General features: G+C 38.8%; 1 protein-coding gene across 1 annotated transcript in view; it reads right to left on the bottom strand.

Moving 5' to 3' along the window:
* LOC135225148 (uncharacterized) overlaps positions 1-21,649 on the bottom strand; it is a 314,297-nt gene that overhangs the window by 123,830 nt on the left and 168,818 nt on the right. The gene's annotated exons all lie outside the window — the stretch shown is intronic.

Below are 21,649 nucleotides of genomic sequence, written 5' to 3'. Positions count from 1 at the left end.
CTTTGTCATAGGAGTGATTTTTTTTTCGTTTTTTTATTATATAACCAGAGGGCAAGATGGTATAGGTTGTCTGTCACATTCGTGGGGGGAGATTTCTGAAGTAAATTTGCATCGCTGTCGAAGTTATCACTTCCAGCATTATTTTATTAGTTTATTTATTAATTTGTTATTATTTTTCTTCCTTTTCTAATATCTGGTCTCTTCTTGTTATAATTCCCTATTATCTTTCGGAATTTCTTCAAAATGAACACGTATTCAGTGGCCATAATAATAATAATAATAATAATAATAATAATAATAATAATAATAATAATAATAATAATAATAATAATATAATAATGCTAAGAAAATCACAATTTTGGGAAAAACAGTTTGTGAACAAAAATCACAATTATATAGTAATTACAAAGTTTACGATATAATTGTGGATTTTTATTATTACATAATAATAATAATAATAATAATAATAATAATAATAATAATAATAATAATAATAATAATAATAATAATAATAATAATAATAATAATAATAATAATAATAATAATAATAATAATATAATAATAGCCCTTATTAAAAACGAAGCAATGTTATTAGACTGAGAAGTATCGGTGAAATGTCCCAAAGGAAGGAAGTTTCGAACTTTTAAAACTTCTTAAACTTCTTAAAGTTTCAGCTTCTTAAATTCCTTAAACTCCTGAACTTCTTGGACTTCATAAGCTTTTGAAGTTCTTGTCCCCCTCTTAAACTTCTAAAACTTCATGAACTTTCTAAGCTTCTTAAGTTCTTGAACCTCTGAAATTTTTGAACTTCCAAACTTCTCAAGTCTCTTGAACTTTCTGAACTTCTGAACTTCCTATACTTCTTAACTTCCTATACTTCTTGAATTTAATGAACTTCTTAAACTTCTGAAACTTCTTAAACTTCTGATTTTCATAAACTTCTTAAATTTCTTGAACTTCTGAACTTTTGGACTTCATAAACTTCTGAAGTCCCTCACCTTTCAAACTTCTTGAACTTTTGATCTTCTTAAGCTTCTTAAACTTTTGAAACTTCATTGAAATTCCTGAACTTCCTGAACTTCCAGAACTTCTTGAGCTTCTGAACTTCTTGAACCTCTGAACTTCTGACCCACTTGAACTTCTTAAATTTCCCAAACTTCTTGAACTTCTGAACTTCTAAAATTTATAAAACTTCTGAACATCTTTACCTTCTTATATTTCTCAAACATCTGAACTTGTTATATTTCTCGAACTTCTTAAACTTCTCATATTTCTCATACTTCTAAACTTCTTAAATGTCCTAAAAAAGCTGAAATCAGATATATTATCATTCTTGTTATTATAGAGATCCACAGACGTCTAGCAGGAGAGAGAGAGAGAGAGAGAGAGAGAGAGAGAGAGCTAGCTCTCTTCAGGGGCCCAGGGCGAGGATGCTAAGGTTAGTGTAACAGAGCCCTGACCCTCGCTCAGAAGGTCAAGTGTCTAGAGGTGGGATGTATCAGCAACAGACAAACTGAGACAAGCCCCTTTTTAGAGCACTGAATCATATCATCCAGGAGCTTTCTGATTGGTCGTGAGGGGAAGGTCGACCAATCAGAATGCAGGATTGGGAAACTCGGCCAAGCCCCTTTTCCGAGCACTAAACCACATCATCACAGATCTTTCTGATTGGTCTTGAGGGGAGGGTCCACCAATCAAAATGCAGGATTCGGAAACTCAGACAATGCCCCTTTTGGAGCACTGAATCACATCATCATAGACCTTTCTGATTGGTTCTGAGGGGAGGGTCGACCAATCAGAATGCAGGAACGGCGTCGGTTTACATTTGTCCTGCCACAGATGATGATGAAGAGGAGGAGGAGGGTGATGACTTTCCTAAGCATGCCAGTGAAAGGAAGAAGAAGAAGAAGAAAGTATTCCGAATAATGAAAGGAGAAAGTACAAGGAAAGAGAGAGAGAGAGAATGAGAGAGAGAGAGAGAGAAGAGAGAGAGAGAGAGAGAGAGAAGGGAAGTGCAAAAGGAAACGGTGCCACCACGACTGGCATTATTCACACAGGATTTAAAGATCCAATTTACGACCCTCCTCCTCCTCCTAGTGACCGCCTCACACCCCAATTCCTCTCCTCCCTCCCTCCCTCACACTCCTCAACATCCTCGCCTCTCCATTCCTCATCAAAAGCTCTCTCTCTCCCTCTCTCTCTCTCTCTCTCTCTCTCAAGAAGGAGAAGGGCTGTTGTTAATGGGAGAGAGAAAGAAGAGGCAGAGGCAGAGGAAGGGTAGGGGGAGGGGAGGGGGAGGAGGAGGAGGAGATTTGTTTACTGTAGACTTCAGTTTCGTCTCGAGTCCGCCATTCCTTCCCCCCCTCTTCCCTTATACATGATGAGGTCACCTCTTAACCAATCAGATTGAGACGCCGGCCTCCCATTGGCTGGTGGGAGCCGTGACGTCACCGTGACCTAGATTCAAGGATAGGCTCGGGGATGATGATGACGTGACGTCACGTCTTACTGAGGGGGCTGGACAAGGGTGTTCTCTGCTGGTCGAGATATTATTATCCTTCCCTCTTAAGACGGGTCTCTTGCTTCGTGATGTATATGAATTCATACTTTCGTTATTTACTAAGTTTTCTACAGTTGATCAAGCACAAAACATGAATAGATCATACTTCATTACATATTACATACATACAAATCATTATAAGCTGGAAACGCGAGCTCTCTTTGCAGTAATATTCTTGAAAGTTCTTTAATATTATCATAGGGGAGGGGGGGGAGAAAAAGGGAAGATGACGTCATAGGCTTCCACGATTCCTATTGGTAGGTAGACCTGTGACGTATTGGCGTCGCCATAGCGTCTACCATAATCAAAAGCGAATTATTCCACCTGGCTGACTGAGAGGGGCCCCTTCACTGCTTTGGGCAGTCAGTCATACGCCGCCATTTGCTGAAGGGTTGCTTTGCAATGTCATACACACAGGCACACAAACACACATAAATACAGTACACACACACACACACACATATATATATATATTATATTATATATATAATATATATATATATACATTATATATATATATATATATAATATACATATATATATATATATATATACTATATTTTTATATATATATATATATATATATATATATATATATTTATATATATATATATAATATATATATATATATATATATATATATATATATGTATAAATATATGTGTGTGTGGATAGAGAGAGAGAGAGAGAATTAAGTCGTGAGGTATAAATCTCTCTCTCTCTCTCTCTCTCTCTCTCTCTCTCTCTCTCTCTCTCTCTCTCAAGGTTTCCCCTCGTGAACAATATCCTTGTGTTCTAATTTTCCTGAACTTGGAGACCGTAAGTATGATCATTTGCAGAACTGATGGGAAGACTTCAAAGACAAGACTCTCTTTCTCTTGGAATCATTTTTCCTTCCTAAGCCTTCGTAAGCAACGAATGAAACCGGACGTTTATAGTTAAACATATTCTATGTGAATGAACAAACTGGACCCAACATAAAATGTCCAGTTCTGCAAACGAGTCATTGGAGGTCATTTTATTCAGAATTACACCATCCAATCTGATTTATCAGATGTATCAGTTTTCTGGTTAAATTATCTAGGCTTGGGTAAAATCTTGAATCCAGTGACAATGCATCACTAAAAATTTTTTTTGTTTGTATGGTGTATTTACGTTGCATGGAACCAGTGGTTATTCAGCAACGGGACCAACGGCTTTACGTGACTTCCGAACCACGTCGAGAGTGAACTTCTATCACCAGAAATACACATCTCTCACTCCTCAATGGAATGGCCGAGAATCGGACCCGCGACCACCGAGGTGAGAAGCAAACACCAAACCAACCACGCCACTAAGGCGCTGCATCCCTAAAAATGTTCTCGCTGGTAATTAATTTTTATACATATTTTTCCGCCCAGCATATTCACCAAAACTAATATCACGCCTGATTTATCGATTAATTTATCTATTTATCAGTTACTTCATTTATCTGTTTATCTAATGAGTGATCTCTTTCTGTATTTCCCATTGCTTTCTGTTGTCTTTCGAATGTAGGCCATTTTTTTGGTGGGCTTGTTCCATTTAAATAGGGTTAATCGATCTTCTGAATAATAATAATAATAATAATAATAATAATAATAATAATAATAATTGTGTCCTATAAGATCCACAATCATATACTGATGGAAGTAGTAGTAATATTTTATGAAACTGTCAAAGCTTTCGAACCCGACCCTGGTCATTCGACTGAAGATGAACCCAGGGTAGGGTTCGAAAGCTTTGACATAGTTTTATAAAATTTTACTACTGCTTCCATTAATATATTATTGTGGACCTTAAAGGACATTGTTTGTGCCCTCGTAATTGAGATTGCTACCCAATAAATTAAATTAATAATAATAATAATAATAATAATAATAATAATAATAATAATAATAATTAATAATAATAATAATAATAATAATAATATGGTAAGAGCATCAAGGAATAGATACCCTAATCCAGACTGTAAGGATTGTATCTGGGGACATCAGGATGGAGTTTGGAATAGAAAAAATGCGCCTTAGTCAACATACAAAAACAAAAAGGCAAAGTAACGAGAACTGAAGGGATAAAAGCTACCAGATGAGCAACATCAAACACATAGATGAGACAGGATACAAATACCTGGGAATAATGGAAGGAGGGGATATAAAACACCAAGAGGTGAAGGACACGATCAAGAAGAATATATGCAGAGACTTAAGGCGATACTCAAGTCAAAACTCAACGCCGGAAATATGATAAAAGCCATAAACATATGGACAGTGCCAGTAATCAGATACAGCGCAGGAATAGTGGAATGGACGAAGGCAGAACTCCGCAGCATAGATCAGAAAACCAGAAAACATATGACAATACACAAAGCACTACACCCAAGAGCAAATACGGACAGACTATACATAACACGAAAGGAAGGAGGGAGAGGAGGGGGGGACTACTAAGTATAGAGGACTGCGTCAACACCGAGAACAGAGCACTGGGCAATATCTGAAAACCAGTGAAGACGAGTGGCTAAAGAGTGCATGGGAAGAAGGACTAATAAAAGTAGACGAAGACCAGAAATATACAGAGACAGGAGAATGACAGAAGAACAGAGGACTGGCACAACAAACCAATACACGGACAATACATGAGACAGACTAAAGAACTAGCCAGCGATGACACATGGCAATGGCTACAGAGGGGAGAGCTAAAGAAGGAAACTGAAGGAATGATAACAGCGGCACAAGATCAGGCCCTAAGAACCAGATATGTTCAAAGAACGATAGATGGAAATAACATCTCATCCCATATGTAGGAAGTGCAATACGAAAAATGAAACCATAAAACCACATAGCAAGCGAATGCCCGGCACTTGCACAGAACCAGTACAAAAAGAGGCATGATTTAGTGGCAAAGCCCTCCACTGGAGCCTGTGCAAGAAACATCAGCTACCTTGCAGTAATAAGTGGTACGAGCACCAACCTGAGGGAGTGATAGAAAACGATCAGGCAAAGATCCTCTGGGACTATGGTATCAGGACGGATAGGGTGATACGTGCAAACAGACCAGACGTGACGTTGATTGACAAAGTCAAGAAGACAGTATCACTCATTGATGTCGCAATACCATGGGACACCAGAGTTGAAGAGAAAGAGAGGAAAAATTGGATAAGTATCAAGATCTGAAAATAGAAATAAGAAGGATATGGGATATGCCAGTGGAAATCGTACCCATAATCATAGGAGCACTAGGCACGATCCCAAGATCCCTGAAAAGGAATCTAGAAAACTAGAGGCTGAAGTAGCTCCGGGCCTCATGCAGAAGAGTGTGATCCTAGAAACGGCGCACATAGTAAGAAAAGTGATGGACTCCTAAGGAGGCAGGATGCAACCCGGAACCCCACACTATAAATACCACCCAGTCGAATTGGAGGACTGTGATAGAGCAAAAAAAAAAAAAAATAATAATAATAATAATAATAATAATTATGTTCCAAAGGGTCCACAATAATACAAAGTGTTAAGAGTCCGTGTATAATTTTTAAGACTTTGCAAAAAGCTTTTTGTAAAGTCATAAAAATTATACACGGACTCTTAACGCTGCATTATTGTGGACCCTTTAGAACATTCTATATAATCTCGCGATAGAGAGTTTTTCCCTAATAATAATAATAATAATAATAATAATTGTGGAAGTTGCTAATTGGAATGAAGCTGTAACTAACCATAAGAGAAATGTTCCAACGGTCGTCTTAGCAATTGGCAAATAAGATCACTACTGCTTTGCCTGCAGTCCAGAAAATAAAGGTTTTATGACGAATCAGTCACCATTGGTATAAAGGCTCTCAAGAGAATAATTATAGGAGGATATAATTCCAACAGATATAAAATAAATTTTGAATGTCACTCTGCAAAGCAAAGCAAAGTATAAAACACGCACTTTACTAAGGTACACTTATAAGGAAATTCAATAGCGTAATAGTACAGGGGCAGTGTGATTCATTGGGACAAATCGAATCAGTGCTGGACTCATTCCAATAGAGGTGTTCTGTCTTGATTCCATGTTATTTTAGCGGTGTTCCATCCCTTGTCAGAATATAATCATATCCTCAGTGGTTATGATGTTGCTACATTGCAAGATTCATTTGGTAGTAACAGAAAATTATGCTACAACTGATTTTCGTAAGCAAAAGGAAAACGCATCAAGCACTGATGTCAAGAAAGCAATTAGACATATTCTACCTGGATAAACCCCATTCAGTAGTAAAGTTAAGACTAATGGACAGAATGAAGTTACCCTGTACTACAACTGCCTGCAAGTCACTTATGAGGAAGGTCTGCAATCCGCAAGGTTTCCTTGCCAGTTTACACCTCCATTGCCTCGTGGGAAACTTGATTCAATTGGCCAAGACCTCCCTCATCTTTTAAGGAGTAGTTGTGGCTATGTTTGGCAAGCAGTAGGTGTTTCCAGATCTGTGTCACAACCGAAGTTATAATGGACCTACTGTATTCCTGTTCTTTATCTGGATTCGTCTGGATAACCTATGTCACCTACTGGTCTCTGTAGATCTTTTCCAAATGCAATTGGCAAAGGTTTCAGTGCAATGGGTTTTGGTTTGAAAGAAGGACAATAACAACCATTCGATCTACTGTGGCGTCCAAGGCACACTTACACCATGAGCAGTATGTTTGACAAAGCCCTTCCCTTTGTTGATTCATCAAAAGATGTGCCGTAGGTACGGGGCCAGATCACTGTCTGACAGTAAGAACGCTGGAAAAGTTCAGTATATGCCATTCTGTCTTTGAAATTTTAATAATTTAGTCCTTGGTTCTCGGCCCATTCACGAGGTTTTGGCTCCAGTTTTTGCGATATCTGAGAGACTTACATGACGTTCCTCTACCAGCTGCCTCTTAACCTCACTTCTTGTGGTGATGCTGTTTCTGGAGCATTTCCTTCATCAGGTACCTGGAGACCATATGAATACATACAAAAGCAAGCTGAGTGAGTGATCATGGCTAGGACAACCTTTGGAAGACTTTGTTGGCAAATTCTTCAATTACAAAGAACACATTTTGATACGATTTTCATTGGTCTGTCAGCTCCAAGGATTCAGGGATCATTTCAGTGTACAATTTTTGAAATTCAATATTGTATTGTTCAAGCCTATTTTTGAACTTCTCGATATTACTTATTCATTTCTACCTTAGAAGATGGGCGCATCTCCTAAGTAGTTGACCCATGTGTCTTAGTATAGATGCCTCTTTCAATAGTGGTTAAAACTCCTTTTCTCAACTGGGGGCATTAAGGCATTTTAATTTTCACATCACTCTCGGATCATTCCCGAACATTCTCTGACTTATTTCACTTGCAGATATCAAAACACACTCGAAAAAAAAGTACAGACTTTAAAAATACTGCATTAAAGAGGGCCAAATGAGCATTTCAACATTCATGTACTAAAATGTAAGTTAATTCCTCTGAAAAAAATGGCAATATTTTAAATTGTTGATAAAAAGAATATATAAGACGTGAAAAGCTTCAAAGCTCACCAGGAAAGCCTTAGAGCTTACCTGGGAAGCATTGAAGCCCAACTGTAATACCTTAAGACTTACTAGAAAGTCTCAGAGCTTACTGGAAAGCCTTTGACCTCACCTGGAGAGCCTTAGAGTTCACCTGGAAGGCCCCTAGAGCTCGCCTGGAAAGCATTAGAGCTCACCTGGAAAGCATTAGAGCTTACCTGGAAAGCCATAGAGCCCACCTGGAAGCATTAAAGCTCACGTGGAAAGCCTTGGAGCTCACCTGAAAAGCCGTAGACACAATCTGGAAAGCCTTAGAGCTTACCTGGAATCATGTTTACTTCCGAACTAAAAATTAGAGAAAATATAATAAGCAGAAAAATTTTAATAAGGAAATTACGAAACTGGAAATGGAAATTGAGATAAATAAAAACGAAAAAGACTATGAACAAACACGACGCATACCTTTCCTGCTACTGGAATATCTCTCTCTCTCTCTCGCTCTACGATAGATCACACGAGGGAGAGGAACAGGGTAGGGGGAGAGGGAGGAGGGGGAAGGGGAGAAGAAGGAGAGGAAGTGAGGCGAATGAGAAGTGAGAGAAAGGGACGAGGGAGATTGAGGGGTGAAGGGGGATGGAGGCGGGGGGGGAGGGATGAGGGAGATGGGGAGAGGAATGGGGTGGGGGTGGGGGGGACGGGAGAGACCCAAAGGACTGCATTCCCCTCATCTGCCGACAGATCGCATTACAGCATCCGATCATAATCGTCGTGCGAATGATTGATAGCCTATCAATACCTCTCCTACCTACTAAAAGCCTTTGAGGTTCCTCCACGTTTTTCCGCGGCGGTGCCGTCGATCCGTCAGCAGACTGGCGGTCGGCAGCAGCAGCCCTGTCTCCGAGACCGGCGCTGGCTGGAGACAATGAGGGGGGGGGGGGGGGGGGGGGGGGGGAAAGGGGTGGAAAAAGGTGGTTTATAAGAGAGAAGGTGGGCGAGGGGAGGAGGAGGACGACGATGACGACGAGGAAGAGGAGATGGTTGCTGGGAGATGGAGGTGGGGTGAGTGGGTAGGTAGAGGGTATTGTAGAAAGGGGTATGAGCAGGGGGCATCCCGCGTGCGCACTTCTGTGTCTCCCAGACAGCTTTTCTTCGTCTTTCCCCACCGCCAAAAGCGCGCTCTCATTTTTAGAAGTTGCAAGATATTAGGGAGGATCGAGAGATGGGGACTTAATCCCACTCTCTCTCTCTCTCTCTCTCTCTCTCTCTCTCCCGGAAAATGCACGGTGGCGCATACGAGCACGTGAGCACGTGCAGTCTACTAGATGTTTGTTTATATGCAAGCCATATCAGCGTGTACATAATCACTATGTATACAGTAGGTATAAATGCATGAACCATATTTGATTAGACCTTCGTATCTATCAAGAATACGAGATAGATAGATAGATAGATAGATAGATAGATATGTGTAGTTTTTTTTATACGTCCGACTAATTACAGGTTACTCAGTTAGTCTTAGGATTCACTTACAGAAACCACCTGATCATTTCACCCTCTTAAGAAATTTGTTTCCTAATCTTTGTGAAATGTCTTTTTTTTTTTTATAAGTGTGAGAATCTATAGTCATTTTCACAAGTGTGACAAGCTATAGTCTTTTTCCCAAGTCTGAAACGTCGTAGTCTTATTCCTAAGTGCGAGAAAGTATATTATTTTCCCTAAGTGTAAGAAACTATAGTCTTTTTCCTAAGTGTGAGAAGCTATAGTCTTTTTCATAAGTGTAAGAAACTATAATCTTTTTCCCAAGCGTGAGAAGCTAGTCTTTTTCATAAGTGTGAGAGGCTATAGCCCTTTACATACTTTTCCTATAGTTTTTTTCCCAAGTGTGAGAAGCTGTTGTCTTTTTCATAACTGTGAGAAGCTATAGTCTTTTTCCCAAGCGTGAGAAGCTAGTCTTTTTCATAAGTGTGAGAGGCTATAGCCCTTTACATACTTTTCCTAAGTGTGAGATGCTATAGTTTTTTTTCCTAAGTGTGAGAAGCTATAGTCTTTTTCATAAGTGTAAGAAACTATAGTCTTTTTCCCAAGTGTGAGAAGCTATAGTCTTTTTCATGTGTGAGAAGCTATGGCCTACATACTTTTCCTAAGTGAGAGAAGCTATAACCTTTTACATATTTTTCCTAAGTGTGAGAAGCTATAGTCTTGTTCATACTTTTCCTAAGTGTGAGAAGCTATAAGTCTTGTCATACTTTTCCTAAGTGTGAGAAGCTATAGTCTTTTACATACTTTTCCTAAGTGTGAGAAGCTATAGTCATTTCCCCCCAAGTACAAAAACCTGGAATCCACAGCGCTAACTTGCTCAATACTCGACCTCGCAATAATCATGAAATTATACTTTCAAATCTAACATTTCAAACATGTTTCGCAAAACCTTAAATTCAAAGGTAGGGGAATTTCTGCTAAATTCAGTAACAACATTAACATATTTCCGTTCTCTTATTGATTTGCAGCATCGGCCTAAAAATAACTACTATGAGTCTACCACGAATCGTAGCTGCAGAAGAATCACAGTTAAAGTTTTAACGGACTACTGATTGCGAACTAGTCCCAAGTTCATCAACAATTATACCCCCAATCTAAACTCCACCAGCTCACGTCGATATAATTCATCATCCGTTGATAATTCCATTTTTTATATTTTATTTTCAGGACTTTGTTTATCCTGAAGTTATACTGAATTTAGTGTACTGCCAGCCTAAACGTGATGAAAAGTGTATAAGTTCATTTAGAAACAAAGTATATGATTGTGTGCGTAGACGGCCATGTTGGTACTTTTATACCAGACACTGACTCTGGTATACTATCTATATATATATTTATATATATATATATATATATATATATATATGTGTGTGTGTGTGTGTGTGTGTGTGTGTGTGTGTGTGTGTGTCTGTGTGTGTTACATATAAAGAACAAAAAACCGAAAGGCCTTGTAAAACTCCATCGTTTTTATTTCCTTGGTAGATTTTGTCTTTATCTATATAATTCATCACGTTCTATATTTATATTCCCATTCCCAAATTTTCCAGTCAGTAAAATATCTAATACCTCAGGATTATGACCTCGCATACACCAGTTAGCAACGAATAAGTCTATTGTCTTTTCTTCCGAGTATATTCAACAACTTATCTGTGTACATAGGCCTAGATATCCACTACGGCAAAAGCAAAATTCAGCCGATTTCTAAGATAGTTATCATTTTCATTTTAATAAACAGATTCCGGAACAGCTTCCCCGAGGAGTTTGGTGTCACGTGGTCAGAGGACATTTCCCAACATTTGGGTGGAAGAAAGTGCATATTAGTTATTTCCTTCTATTGTTAACATTTACATTTACATTCTTTATTTCTGTATGAATCTGGTATTAATGTTTTGTATATTATTTTATATTATGATATATGAAATTCGACTGTTTTCCTACGAATAATTAAACGACGATGCACGGGCTTATGACGAAGTTATCTGCTGTTATTAATCGTGCTAGAATGATCGCACTATCTCTCTCTCGCTCTCTCTACGTAGTCAGGAATTGGTGAAAACTCATGCTACCACATTGATTAATCATGCTAGACTGATCAGTTCTCACTCTCTCTCTCTCTCTCTCTCTCTCTCTCTCTCTCTCTCTCTACGCATTCTGGAATTGGTGAAAACGCCTTTTCCTTCTGGATCCCAACATCCCCCCCCCCCACCCCCGGGCTCCTTCCCACCCCTTCGACTACCACAAAACGAGGGATTTTTCTCGTTGTGTGCGAAGACTGGGGTACTACCCTGTGGGGGGGGAGTGTGGGGTGCTAGTGGAGTAGTAGCAGGAGCAGAGGCAGCAGACTAAGCATTGTGTGTTACGCAGCAGCAGAAGAAGCATTGTCCCTGTGCAGAACAATGCCTTCGGTCCCACGATCCCTTTTACCCACTCCCTGTTCCCTCTCCTCGCCCTCTTTGCCTCTTTATATTCAAGGGAGGGAGGGAGGGGAGGAGGCAAAAGGAGAAAGAGTGAAGGGGGTTGCGATAACGAAAATAGGAAAGAGAGAGAGAGAGAGAGCTAGCACAATAAAAGGTCTGTATTGAGGGATGTGGGTATGGCATTACCATTGCACGGTATTGACAAGGTAGTTGATGCGATACGTAGCTACTACATATTGACTTTGCCGGGCTTCGCGGGCGTGTTTCCGTGCGGATGTCGTAAAATAAGTTACAATTAGCTTTTCAAATATGATATTCCGCCTGAAAGAAACGGACGACGTGCATGAAAATGAAATAATGAGAGATTCTTATTGACGACAGCAAGCAAGTCGGTAAACTTTCTCTAAACCAGCGCTTTGACACAACACGGTCTAGAGAATTTTCGGAACCATTTATTTATTTTATTTATTATTTATTTGTTTATCTAAGTAAGAAAAAAGAAGAAGTAAGATCTACATCAAGAAGCTTCCCGTTTTATTCTTCCTCTTAACTTGAGAGACTCCGGATGTGCCCTAGACTCATTATTATCAGCAGCCTAGACCACCATCTCGACACTGTTGATAAATTGCGTTGTTTTGAACACATTTCCATTGCAGTTGAGATTGTTACTTTAGCGAACGCAATTCTGTTTAAATACGGTTATAATTAAAGCCTTGATTACTTAAGAATATATATATATATATATATATATATATATATATATATATATATATATGCCAGTAGGTGATGCCTTTAAAGACTGATTTAATTCACGTCGAGGCTATTATTGGTAACGTCTTCATTAGTCTCAATCACTTCTGTAATTAAAGAGTGGCGATTCTAGTAGTAAATGTGCTAAAGTAGGCTATGTATCATGCATTTACAGGAGAGGCTAACACTTCAAAATGGGTATCTTTGATTTTGTGTCAAAGGAAAGACACGAGACGTTTGCAAAACTTGACCAGATTCGAAAGTCCTGCTGCGTCTAGGAATTCTATAGGTCTAATTTCCTGCGATTGTTGTTGGAGCAGATACTCGTCCTGATCCTGTGAAAGGATTTTGTCAAATGAATTGTCATTTATTACTCGAGAGGTCTGATTTTATGCCATTGTTGTCAGAGCAGATACTCTCGCTCTGGCTTTGTGAATATATATTATGCGAGTTTAACACTGGGTGAAATAGCAAATGGCAGAATTGAACAGCAGTATTGTATATTCTTAAAGCCGTAGATTATATTCAGGTGTAATGCATTACAGCTGACATAACAGGATTTCGAAGCTCACGAGGCAAGGCGGGAAAGACGGTAAAAGTTCGGGGGGAGGGTGTTGAGTTTGGCGGAATGATAATGTAACCGTTGCATTTCATGCTAACTTACGTTGTTCATTTCTAAAAATCAGTTATTTGTCATTTTTTCTGCAATTACTATAATTTGTTACAGTTTTCTGATCAAAAGGACATTAATGTTGCAAGCATAATCATGCAACTCAAATCTTAACCGGAATGGAAATTCATGTATGGTATTTATAAATACGGCGGAGATGTGAAACAATGGGGCTATTCAGAAATGACAGATGTCAATTCATAAGGAACAAATGATACGATAATCAGCCTAACAATAAAATATCTTATAATAACAACAGCTAAAAACACAAAATCCATTCATAGACCCATAACGATCGTATCAGCCCTAATATTTATTATTCTAGGCCTAGTATTCTTAGCAGCTATAACACTACAACAATTTACAAGTGCTCAGGTATACAACAAGAACACTAATAACACTAGGACTAGTAATGATTCTCATAGCAACATCGGTTAAAACAACACCACCACAACTTACAAGCGCTCAGGTATACAACAATAACACTAGGACTAGTAATGATTCTCATAGTAATGATTCTCAAGAATCTAAAAAAAATGACTTTTTTTAGATTCTTGAAGTACGCAAAACTATTTAACAACACCACCACAACTTACAAGCGCTCAGGTATACAACAATACACTAGGACTAGTAATGATTCTCATAGCAACACCGGTTATAACAACACCACCACAACTTACAAGCGCTCAGGTATATAGTTGTACAAGCCATGGCGCAAGGGTCGTGTGAAAGAGATCATATTGAGAAAGATCATTTGTATGGAGTTTCTCTCAAGGGTGGAGGGAGGGAGGGGGTACAGTGCCTACTAAACTCCCCCCTACCTTACTTCTCCCTCTCACCCCCAATTCTACAAAGTCTGAGACTGATTCCCACCCGATCGAGAGAGCGTACAACTACCACTCCCTCAATGGCGGTTTCTACCTGTACAAGAAGACTTAGTCTATTGCTTGATTTATCGGTTGAGTCTGGAAAGGTTCGTGGCGTCGCACAGCGGTGATGTGAGGGATTAAGCTTCGTCTCTCACAAGCTTTATTGACAAATGAGTCATTTATCTCTCATTCATCTTGTTTTATTCGACTGATAAATTTGCCTGAGGAGGTTGGAGGTAGATTTACTGTTGGTTTAAGCTTTCATTTATACATTCATCAAGCTTTCGGTTATAAAAATATCAAACTTTCAGTTATAAACGTATTAAGCTTTCATCTATAGATGTATTAAGCTTCCAGGCGTAAGTGTATTTAGATTTCAGTTACAAATTTATTAAGATTTCGGTTATAAATGCGTTAAGTCTTCACTTATATATGTATTAAGCTTTCAGTTATAAATTTATTAACCTTTTGGTTATAAATGTGTTATGCCTTCACTAATTCATGAAATAAGCTTTCAGTTATAGATGTATTAAGGTTTCGGTTGTAAATGTATTATAAGCTTTTAGTTATAAATTTATTAAGCGTTCGGTTACAAATGTTGTTAAGCTTTCAGTTATATGCACATTTATGTTCAGTTATAAATGCATTTGGCTTTCACTCCTAGATGTATTAAACTTTCAGTTATAAATTGAAGCTTTCATTTATAGGTGTATTAAGCTTCCAGTTATAAATTTATTAAGATTTCATTTATAGATGCTCTATGGATTAAGTTTTCATTTGTAGATGTATCAAGATTTCAGTTTTAAATGAATTAAGCTTTCGGTTATATATGTGTTAAGCTTTCAGTTATAAGCTTATTAAGCTTGCATTTTTAAAGGTATCAAGCTTTTAGTTATACATGTATTCCAGTTGTACATAATTCACGATTTCAATCATTCTATGGTTACCGATATATGAGAGAGAGAGAGAGAGAGAGAGAGAGAGAGAGAGAGAGAGAGAGAGAGAGAAAGTATTAAAGTGTATAAGAGGATACTTTTAAATAGTTTTGCGTAATTAATGAATCCAAAGAAAGTCCATTTTTTACCTTCAGATTCATAGATTCTCAGAAACTTTAAGAAGAAAGCCTTTATTCATTGGTTAGGTTTTAATTTTACACCTGCCCATAGGCGCATTTCTGTGTGTGTGTGTTTTTTTTTTTTTTTTTTATCACCCTCTTTCTCTTCCCCTCTTCTCTGTCTTTCGTATTTGCGAAATATTCCACCTCCCATATCATTTCCCAAACTTGCCTTACGGACCCTGAATAAGGGTTGGCCTCACCTATAACCTACCAATTGGATAAGTAAAAAAGTATTATAATATAAAATCGTTTGGTAAACACATCTACCACAGCCACTGGTAACTTCGGTTCATAGAAGGATAAAAAGTCCATACAATAGAGTGGCCAAGCCCAACGCTTTCAATGGCCAGCTTTTGTTTAAATCGGGCCTAATAATAGACGAGCACTCCGAAGGCGGAATGAATAGGAAACGACTATTTTTGGAAAAAAGGATGAAAGGGTCTTGCCTACTTTCAGTTTGGATCAGTCTTTCCAGACGTTGATTGCTTAGTAGACTTATACACTTGTAAACAGTAAGCAGACGAATTATTATGGGTTCCGTTAAACAAAATAACAGGGTAATCAAATCTAAATTGCAGATTAGATAAACAAAATAACAAAGAGATTAAGTGCAAACTAAAGGTTTAGCTAAACACAATAAGAGAGAATTTAACTACAAATTGAAGGTTTAACTAAATAAAATAAGATTTATTTTAACTACAAATTGAAGGTTTAGCTAAACAAAATAAGAGAGAATTAAACTACAAATTAAAGGTTAGTTATCTAATAAACACTATAACAGACACATTAAGTATAAATTACAGGTTTAGGTAAACAAAACAAACGTCACACCAAGCACAAATTATGGGCTTAATTAAACCAAATACCAACAAACAAATTAAGTGCAAATTATAAGTATACTAATTTTCATTCTTGACCTCTGTAATAGAGAGACCGAGATGGAAGTTATATTTTTTTTCTACGGAAGAAAAATGTTATTTAAGTTGTTTTCTTTTTTAGATAAAAACTAACGTTGATTCATTCCTACGTATAATTAGAGCTATGTTTATATACTTACTGAAAAAACTCTTACGGACGTTATTAAAGCCCTTACAGTTTCCTTTATGTACACACACACACACACACACACACACACACACACACACACACATATATATATATATATATATATATATATATATATATATATATATATAATATATATATATATATATGCACTGAGAACTGATGATTCCATTATTTTCAAATTCAAGAAGAAAAACAGAAAGAATAAATAATAAATAAAAGAAGTCAGATTTAACAAAATTTGTTAATTTATAAAAGGATGAACAGCAAAGATTACTGATTTGGAGAAAGAAGAAAAAGGGAGAAATATGAATAACATTCAAAGACCTTCGTGTGAATATGGATGATGAAAAAGATCTGAGAATCTGCAACAGACCACAAAGGGGTTTGGGGGTGGTCTTGGCTGGGGTTGGGGAGGGCGGTGTTGTTGGGTGTGATAGGGGGTTTGTTGTTATGGGGTGTTGTTGGGTGTGATAGGGGGTTTGTTGTTATGGGGTGTTGTTGGGTGTGATAGGGGTTTTGTTGTTGGGTTGGATAGGGTTGTGTTGTTTGGTCGCTAGGGGGAATGTTGTTGCTGTTAGGAAAGGCGAGGGGGTGGGTAGAAGAGAGTGACCCAAGAGCAGCAAGTAGGGGCACTGACGATGGGTAAACCGAGGAGGTGGTGGGTATCTGAACCAAGGTCTGGGCACAGCAGAGGCCCCCCGAGGTGGGATATGCGCCGTGACCCCAATAGAAGCCTGGAGGTCGCCTTTGTCCGCGCCTGACCTTATACCCGAAACCTTTGTCTGGTCTCCTCGATACCACAGGGTGCCATGCCACTCTCGTGACCTGGGGGATGGGCAAGGGGGCGTCGTGCCCACCAGATATAAAAGGAGCCGCCGCCAAGCCGCGGGCATCACGTGACCCTTCGAGCTATAATCATTGACGTCTATTTGAAGTTCCAGATCTGGCGTCGCCACGAGATTGCGTCTGACGCACTTTTTGGAGTGCGGCGCGCGTGACGCGATACGCAGGGCGATGTCAGCAATGACGCAACGCGTGCTTGGAGGAGGAGGAGGAGGAGGAGGGGGAGGGAGGAAGGAGGAAGTCGTCGAGTGACGCATTCGCTCTCCGCGCGATGACGCAACGCAAGAAAAAAGAAAAAAAAAATATGTCACGCTATAGTCTCAAAAGCACCATCTTGTGCTCGCAGCCAAGAAATGCGAGACTTGGCACTCGTGCCAATTATGTTACCGGCACTACAGGGCTTCAAGTGCCCACACGTCCTTTAGGCAAAAGACTTCGTGCGTTTCATGGTAAACGAATGCAGAAGGGGACGTAAGAAATAAAATTAGATTATAATGTAAAAAATAACTTCTTTCCTCATAGTCAGAGAGTAAAGTCGAAACACGAAAACTGTCTCACTGTGGAATGAATCTTAGAATTACTGCAGGCACGAGATCTATGCAGAGAGAGAGAGAGAGAGAGAGAGAGAGAACGCATTTTAATTCCTTCCGGTCCCTCTGTACCTACTTTTGTAAATACATGATAAGAATATATAAATAAATGAAAATTATTCAATATTACAAGTTTAAATGCAAAATCTGATAAAATTTATACTTTGTCAAAATTACCAGAAATAAAAAAATAAAAATAAAAGAAAGAGTTTTGTTCTTCGAAGTTTCATTGCAAAATCTGACATGATTTCTGTTTTGCCAACACAGCCAGAAACCCATCTTGATGCAACCCCTTTCCCGCCAACAACCCCCAACCCCCGCCGCCCCCCCAAAAAATGTAAAAATCCAAATAAGATGAAAATAATTTTTTAGCAAAATAAAATGATCTGTCATTAATCTGATCTCTCTCACTTCCGTATTCAGAAAACCTTCTTTCAAGAGTAAAATCTGCCTGAGAAAAATCTAAGTAAAATCTATCTGAGTAAAATCGGTCTGAGCAAAATCTGTCTTAGTAGAATCTGTCTGAGCAAAATCTGTCTAAGTAAAATCTGTCTGAATAAAATCTGAGTTAAATCTGTCTGAACAAAAACTGAGCAAAATCTGTCTGAGCAAAATCTGTCTGAGTAAAATCTGTCTGTGCAAAATCTGAGCAAAATCTGTCTGAGTAAAATCTGAGCAAAATCTGTCTGTGTAAAATCTGAGTAAAATCTGTTTCAGACGGGCACTGGTCTGTGACTAATTTAACTTTCTGTCACCTGACATCGTCAACGGGTATTGATTTTGGTCTAAAATGTTTGGCACCTTCATCTCTCAAGGGCTGCTTCTCAATCAAGAAGCTAAAAGTAATTGGAAGGTCCAATTACTTTTAGCTTCTTGATTATTCTTTTGTCGGAATCTAACTCACGTGACGTGACAGACAGACGTATACACACACAAGAACAAAATACATGAATTAATTCATAAGAGACCGTCATTCCGTTGCCACAGATTATAATCTCGGTATAGCGCAAGATACTAACTATGAGAGAGAGAGAGAGAGAGAGAGAGAGAGAGAGAGAGAGAGAACGCAAATTAATTTCTTTCTGATACTATGAGAGAGAGAGAGAGAGAGAGAGAGAGAGAGAGAGAGAGAACGCGAATTAATTTTTTCTGATACTAAGAGAGAGAGAGAGAGAGAGAGAGAAGGCGAATCAATGTTTTTCTGCCACTATGAGAGAGAGTGAGAGAGAGAGAGAGAGAGTGAGAAAACAGGAATTAATTTTTTCTGATACTATGAGTGAGAGAGAGAGAGAGAGAGAACGCGAATTAATTTTTTTTCGATACTGAAGAAGAGATGAGACGAGAGAGAGAGAGGAAGGAAGACAGAGAGAGAAGAGAGAGAGAGAACGCGAATTAATTTTTTTCTGATACGAGAGAGAGAGAGAGAGAGAGAGAGAGAGAGAGAACGCGAATTAATTTTTTTCTGATACTATGAGAGAGAGAGAACGCGTATTAATTTTTTCTGATTCTTCTATACCTTCTTTTGTAAAATGAATAAATAAATAAATAGATAAATAGATAAAAAGGAATTTTGAAAAAATTACTATACCCTGTTTTTTTCCATCTGTCCATCCGCCTGTGGTGTTTTTGCATGGCAACACTGCGTCCCGGGCTTTAAATAGTTATGGTATGTGTAAGTTTTATGTAAATAAAAGGATATCTGGGTGTACATTTGCAACTGAAAAGTGTTTTAATAATTTACTGTATGCGAAGTACACCGTTAATATTCGAAATTGGATATTATTATTATTGTTGAATGTAAGCTGAATGTAACTCTAAAGCCCGGGACGCCGTGTTACCATACGAAAACACCACAGGCGGATGGACAGATGGAAAAAAACAGAGTATAGTTAAAATACAAAATTTTAACTTGATTTATATTTTGACCATTAATCTGAATGTATAAAAAAAAATATTCCAAAAAATATTCCGAAAATATATTCCAAGGTTAAAGAAAACAATTTTTATATAGTTTATCAAATTGTGAAGAAACTATGACGTTTTTAAGATAAGTCTGCCAACAGCAAACAAAGAACCTAAAGGCTTGTGTGTGCTTCCTAAGTTGCTAAGGAAAACTGCTTCCTCATTTAGGTAGTGTTTATTATTATTATTATCATCATATACCCTCTCTCTCTCTCTCTCTCTCTCTCTCTCTCTCTCTCTCTCTCTCTCTCCTGAAGACGTTTTCATCGTTATACTCTCGGGAAATTACAGGTCCCAAATACATCAACTGCAGCCATTGTCATTACACCGAAATTACGACATTAGCCCAAGAATTTATTAGAACGGCGAGATATGAATGACATCCTCAATTACCCTGCCGTAATTAAATGCTTGGAACACACAAACACACGCACAAACACGCGCACAAACACACACACACACACACACAAACTCACAACCACACCACACGCATCACGTTGCCCTTTTGCCGAAGAGATTAAGCTGGCATATATGCTTTCCTCGTACCTAACTTCCGTCTGGTGGCGGGGTGCTTCGGGACGCCAGATCTCTCTCTCTCTCTCTCTCTCTCTCTCTCTCTCTCTCTCTCTCATTGTGAGTGTCTGCTCAACAGTATTGCCAATTGTTGTCCGAAAGGAAAACGAACCTTGTTTGCATGCACATCGTAATTCAGGAGGTCGTTTTGCATGAATGGCGTCGCTGTGGAGAACGCGTGAGCAACGGAACCGCATCAAAATGCTCCAAATATAGGCAGAAATATTCTTTCTGTCCGTCTGTCTGTCTGTCTGAAAATCTGCATAAATGTCTGATTGACTGACTGACTGCGCCTCTCAGTACTTCGGTACTTGTTATAGTACAAACCTAGTGGGAGTTGAACGTACTCAAACGGAAATTGCACTGCACCACTGGTTACTAGAGCAAAGAAGAACCATTCAGTGACAGGCACAAATTGCTAAAAGGGTATGGCGGCGAGAGAGCAGCAGCAGCTTTCCGATAGACCTATGCTTTTTTCGTGACAGACATATAGCCACCTACGTATAGGTCTATGGCGGAGAGAGAGAGAGAGAGAGAGAGAGAGAGAGAGAGAGAGCAGCAACTTCCCGATAGACCTATGCTTTTTTCGTCTATGGAGAGAGAGAGAGAGAGAGAGAGAGAGAGAGAGAGCAGCAACTTCCCGATAGACCTATGCTTTTTTCGTCTATGGCGAGAGAGAGAGAGAGAGAGGAGAGAGAGCAGCAACTTCCCGATAGACCTATGCTTTTTTCGTCTATGGCGAGAGAGAGAGAGAGAGAGAGAGAGAGAGAGAGAGAGAGAGAGAGAGAGAGAGCAGCAACTTCCCGATAGACCTATGCTTTTTTCGTCTATGGCGAGAGAGAGAGACAGAGACAGAGACAGAGACAGAGACAGAGAGAGAGAGAGAGCAGCAACTTCCCGATAGACCTATGCTTTTTTCGTGATAGACAAATTGCCACCTAAGTATATATATGTCTATGGCAGAGAGAGAGAGAGAGAGCAGCAGCAGCTTTCCGATAGACATATGTTTTTTCGTGACAGACATATAGCCACCTACGTATGGGTCTATGGCAGAGAGAGAGAGAGACGAGAGAGAGAGAGAGAGAGAGGCAGCAACGTCCCCATAGACCTATGCTTTTTTCGTGACAGGCAAATAGCCACCTATAGGTCTATGGCTGTGAGAGAGA

This window comes from Macrobrachium nipponense, chromosome 13 (assembly GCF_015104395.2).
Source record: "Macrobrachium nipponense isolate FS-2020 chromosome 13, ASM1510439v2, whole genome shotgun sequence".
Classification (NCBI taxonomy): Eukaryota; Metazoa; Arthropoda; class Malacostraca; order Decapoda; family Palaemonidae; genus Macrobrachium; species Macrobrachium nipponense.
This window is presented reverse-complemented; position numbering and strand designations above follow the sequence as displayed.